General features: G+C 37.1%; 1 long non-coding RNA gene across 2 annotated transcripts in view; it reads right to left on the bottom strand.

Annotated features, from left to right (window-relative positions):
• Positions 1-891: 891 nt before the first annotated feature.
• LOC135209422 (uncharacterized) overlaps positions 892-6,000 on the bottom strand; it is a 46,698-nt gene continuing 41,589 nt past the window's right edge. For both annotated transcript variants that reach the window (XR_010313347.1, XR_010313346.1), the window contains exons 3-4: positions 5,859-5,942; positions 892-1,441 (exon numbers count right to left, since the gene is read on the bottom strand). This is a non-coding gene — a long non-coding RNA (uncharacterized LOC135209422). The remainder of the gene's footprint in view (positions 1,442-5,858; positions 5,943-6,000) is intronic.

Raw genomic sequence — 6,000 nt, 5'->3', positions numbered from 1 at the left:
GCAACCTCTTAAGGGGAGTGCCTCTCCGCACTCCTCTTGCTTTCTGGTACGAAGAGATACGCTTGCCTCTCTCTTAGTACTCGGTCAGAGGTCTGACCATTGATCCTGCGGTGCACACCCCGATCAATCGGACAGAGGCTTGGATCCCTCCCATCGCTCTTACGACCGGGGAGGCATTCCAAGGTTGGGCGACACCAGTCTGTTCACAAAGACTCAGATTCCTCCCACCAAGAAGTGAGCCTTCCTATTGTTAAAGGACCAAGGGTTTGTATTACCTATCGGAACAAATGACAATTTGTCGAAATTGCATTTTCCTAACTATACAATCCTGAGGTCCTTTACATAAGTCCCACCTCATGCCACCCCTCTCACTGCGTTTTTTTGCATGGGCCTAAAGCAAAAGTGATTCTTCACCTCCCTGGCGCGCGGCGCGCACACTGTCGGACAAGCAGTTAGCTACCGAACTCCCTTGTTCGAAGCTTACGACCGTTCCAGCTGCCGCTAGTTACTTCCTATTGTTAAAGGACCTCAGGTTTGTATAGTTAGGAAAAATGCAATTTTCGACAAATTATCATTTTTGATTTCCGTAGATACATTGATCTTTGTTGGGTCCAATTTGAGTATTCAACATGTAAATGTTGCCATTTTCATGGGTGCTTGACATTATTACACTTCATTGGGTCTGCATGTGGTGTTGACATCAAGTGACCATGTGAGAATCTTGTCTCTCCTATACAGAGCCTTGTTAGGATTACCTCTTTTGATCTTTCTTTTTGTGGAGGATGTCCTCCATGCACACACTTCAGTTGTTATACTTTTGAGCTTATTTGTGGACCATTCTCTTTTCCAATCTTGGTATATCAATGGTTTGACAGATGTTATACAGTCTGACACTAGGGCATGTGTAATTGTTGCCAAAAGATCCAAGGATGCTGTGACCACAAACATACCTGAATGTTCAGTATCTCAGCTGGGCTCGCAGAGATGAAAGATGGTTTTATTACCTTCATCATCAGTTTATTTCATAATGTGAATCTTTTAATTATGTCAATGGTTATTGCAATGAGGCTAGCCTATCAATAAACCATTTTAAAATTCAAGATTTGGTTTTTAAAATTGTAGAAGACAACCCTCAATTTTTAGGGGTGAATTTTAGGATTTAAAGGGCGTTTTATGCGTGGAAATATATGGCATGTAGTATATGTGAAAAGTTTTTAATTAAAGTGTAAATGAAAGGGCTTTTCTCAGTTACAACCTTACCCCACCCTCTTTGGGATTCCCTGTAAAAAGTTTTTACATTTGAAATGGTCTACATTCCTTAACAGAGAAAACATGAAATATGGAAAATCAGTGGTCAGCTGTGAGAACAGCTCCAAGTCTGCTCCGACACTGCTAACTAAATGGCTGTATTAGGTGCTGAAGACATTCCACCCCCGAGACACTGCAAAAAAAATAAATAAATAAATAAAACATTAATTTATAACTTCTGTACTTTAACAATAAGCAATAATTTATTCTTTAAACTTTCCATGCAGAAACTCAATTTCAATTTTTCAGTTTTCATCCAGCAAAGTGTGTCAATAGTGCAATGGTGCTTCAAAGCATGCAAGGCTTACAAGGCAACTTCAGTAATGAATGTAGTATGAACTGTGTAATGACTTCAGTAGCATTTTTAAAGCAAAGTTTCTATAAAGTACATGAACTTGTCCACTGCTTGGGCAGATTTTCCTGCTCCAGTGTTTCAAGTGATTATAACTATGTACTTCTAGGGGAAAAAAAGTGCACTTTTGCAACTTCCATGTTGTGCTGTGTTTGCAATGAGGGAAGAAAAGTCCTATTTAAGACTAAGGAAGGGAGAGAGGATGCAGGAAATGTCTTTTTATCAATTTAGAAATTTAATTCCTATGTATCCTCTTGGTAAAAAAAAAAAAAAATAAACAAGTCCTCAATTTCTTCAGCAGGTTATGGACAGAATGTAACCAGGATGACGACAAAAATTATAATTTTCTTTATTTGTTACCACTATTTTTTTCTAAATTGCTTTGGAAGAGACTGCAGCAAACTAAATGGGATTGACTTAAGAACTGAGCAAAAACCTGATATAAAGAACTTTGTGTACAAAAATATCAACATACACCTGAAAAACAGAAGTTGTTACGTATATAAAAAAATAATTACAAAAATGTTACCAGTACACATAGTTATAAAGAAAGTTATACTATAACCTAAAAAATCTTCACATGTAAAGACCAACATTCGAAGCTTTAAAATGTACAAGTATAACAAATGAAAAAATTTATCAGATACAATTTACATAAAAAGCACAAGTCTATACTAAGACGTACCAAGTTAAAAATGACACCATAAGTGTGCAAATTTATTCATAAGCTAAAACATAACTCCAGTCAATACGTCATTTCTAACATTCTGAAATTATACTGTTGCCCGAAATTACCTGTTTCATACGGTTACCTACATGGCTTCATACAAGGTCAATCTTAAGACAACTACATCTTCCTCTCACCTTTCATTTTCCTTGAATGGAAGGATGAGTTAATTAATAACAGCAGTTAACTATCAACCCTCCTAACTGCTAAGGGGTCTTCTGGGTCATGTTTAAGGAGGTTCCCATCAAAGGAGGCAAGGGCCTCCTTACACTCATTGAAGGCATCTATGGTTGATGTTGCCATCCAGAATTTTTGTGCTCTAGCATCTACAGGCACTGGTGGACACTACGTTCCCTCATTTCGTGCAGGTAGACTGCCCCTTCTTGTGGGTGTACAGTGATCCTCTTGGAGAGGCAAGTTGTAATCACACCAATGTAGGAATGGCAGCACCCATTCATTCTCTTGCCACACTATTAGGCAAATACCTATTCTCATCATGTAAATGGAGCCTGACTATAACCGGCACGAAACAATTTTTGCAGGGGCCGAGCTAGCAATAACCAGCATGAAACAATTTTTGACGAGCAAAATATTTTTAGTGCTAACACTATCCCCCTCTCCAATTTCTCCTAAATCCTCCCATAACTCTATAGAGCCATTTACGTATCTTACTTTCTCATCACCACCACCATCCCCACCACTATTCCAATGGTAGGGGTCAGCTGCCTTGATGCATCTTCTTTTATTCCTAACAAAAGTGTCTTTGGCCACTAAACCATTCACTAAATCCTCCTTCACTATCACTCCATCTAATCCTTTGCCTCCCTCTGACCTACCCAAGCATTCTTCACTCACCTTAACCACATGCCAATCCATCTCTGTATCCAGCATCATACTGGTAATCTTTCCACCACCCTGCACTTCTAAATTTTTAATTCACCAGCCGCCCATGCAGCAAGTATCTTAAAATCAACCCCCACCAATTTCTGATTGCTCTAATTTGTTCCTCTTTCCTTCTTAAGGGCCATGTTTCTGAACCATATGTACAAAATCTTTTCTTAAGATTTCTGGGCAACAGATCTTTGTCTTCAGTTTACTTGAAATGTACTCTATACACTACCCTTGACACCTCCCTTCACTTCCCCCACAGCCGCATTTATCTTAATTTCAACTTCACACTGTCCTCCTGGCTTAAAGTAGGTTTTAAGATCAGTACTTTAGAAATAGAAATTCTCTACATTCTTAAAAACGAAGCCTCTTCCTTCCGGTACACACACTCCTCCCTGCTTGCTGGATACAATAACATCATTTTACTTAAGACTGAAATTATTCAGTAGTAGTGCTGTATTCACCAGACCACCTGCATAATTCCCATACATTTCATTCCTAATCCCTTTACTCATTAAATTCATAACAAGTACAAACAGAAATGAGCTCAGCTGTTAATTTGTCAACTTCAACTTCGTAAAACATTTGTTTCGCCACAATGTCATCAATTCTGTACTTGTTCTTTTGTACATAACTTCAACCAATCTAAAATTTCTGCCACTTTCCTCTTTCTTACTACACACTACCTCTCTTGGTATTCTATCAAATGCCTTCTCTAGGTTTAGAGTAAATGCACAGTACTAGACCTTCTGATTAACTTGCAGCCGTATTTCCCATAAATGCATATAAACAGAGTATAGATAGCATCAACTACACCTCTCCCTCTAATCTTCTTATTTCTCACGTTTCATATAATATTCTTTCATAATTATCTTCTAACAATATCTCATCTAATACTTTCAAAATTACCTTCTCACAATATCTCATTAATATTCTTTCTCAAACACCTACCATCAGACTTTCTTCCTGGTCATTTGGGTCCTAACAGTTCCAGTAGCCACTCACTACACTTTTACAAAGTATTACGTACCTGAACAGCCAACATTCCAATTTGCACCTTTGATGGACTCAGTGCTATGTATTTTTTTTTTTTACCTGCAGCTTCCTTTTCTTCTACAAAATTCATGGTCACCACTGGCCACTACCCCAACCCTACGTCCTGCAAAGTTACCTCTTTCAATTTTGTTTTACAATTCCTCATAAAATTGTGACCAACTTTTTATCATCATGCTTCAGTAAGATATTTCCTTCTCCTGTTTAATGACAACTGACCAAGACCTTGTCTTTGCTTTTTCCCTGTCATTTGATCCTATGACTATCCTTTTTGCATCCTTTTGTTCCTTACGACCTATTTTAGCATTGCTGTAGCTCTTCCAATGGGTATAATCATCACATGGGCACCCCCCACCCCCACCCCTCTCCTTCACTATATAATCCTTGGCACCTTAAAAACAACTTCACCTTCCAATAGCTGAAAGCCCTGACTATCACACAACCAAATCTTGCACCCTCTCTAGTCCACCACTTTTCTCTCTCTGCCAGAGAACTCTCAGCCACTTGTTCATGCCATGACTTCATTCGCACCTTTTAAGTTTTCTTATTTCGAATATTTTTTTGCTCTACTACCCCTCCCCTCAAAGTTATTCCCAAGTGATGTCTGTCTTACATATTTATATTACACTGTTCTTTGAGAAAATTTAGTATTTAAATTTCTTATCCCCAAACTTCTTGGATTTCTATATTTCATCTTAATATTCATCATTAGCAATTTATGTTGTTTCTCATCAAGAATGATCTTACAATCTATCATTTGGCTCCATGCTCCACCAATGTGTGTTGCTCAATATAATCTGCCTTCACAAATTTATTCATACAGACTAATTCAGAACTCCGAACCCTTTCCAGTACAGTGTGTCTACCTTCATTTCTTACTCCAAATCCATCACCTCCACGAACCTCAAAAATTCATCTAGTCTCATTTTTCCAACTACCATTTGTAACAGCTCCCACAATTATTTTCTCTCTATCCTTTACCATTCTAACTGCTGTTTCCAATAGCTCTGTAAATACGTAGTTCCTTCTCTTGCTCCTGCCAACCAATCTAAAGTGAACATGCTGAAATTGCATTATCTACCTACAACTAGAAACATTAGTACGTACATATTGTAAGCCTATCAGTAATTGTTTACTTCATTACTGACTGTAACTCCTACTCTGATAAAGGTCCATTTACCTGTATAATAAACTAAAACTGACCCCTTTATTTAATGAGGAAATAAAACTAGGCTTTACAGAACTTGACTTCATAATATTGCAGTATCTTAACATAAGAACAAATACTATATTTCAAGTTTTTTTTTTTTTTTTTTTTTTGTTTTTTTTTTTTTTTTTTTACAAATATTCCAATAGCTATTCATTCTGACAGTCTATAAACTTCAAAATAAATTTGAATTTTACAATTTTCATTCTGGCAATTGTGGTAAATCCAAAACTGTACATTGCACTTTTTAAACAACTATATTTCTATCCTACCCAAATACCCTTTACCTCAAGACACTTCAGGTTTATGTAACATTTACATACCTTTGTTATAGTGCTAACCAACTTCTGTATTATTCATCTCAATATACACTAATTATTTCAAGAATCAGCAAGGAGTAACATCACCTGAAAAAGTAAGAAAAAATTAATGAGATGGAAAATTGAGGTAGTTTTATTTACGAGG

Source organism: Macrobrachium nipponense, chromosome 38 (genome assembly GCF_015104395.2).
Source record: "Macrobrachium nipponense isolate FS-2020 chromosome 38, ASM1510439v2, whole genome shotgun sequence".
Taxonomy (NCBI): Eukaryota; Metazoa; Arthropoda; class Malacostraca; order Decapoda; family Palaemonidae; genus Macrobrachium; species Macrobrachium nipponense.
This window is presented reverse-complemented; position numbering and strand designations above follow the sequence as displayed.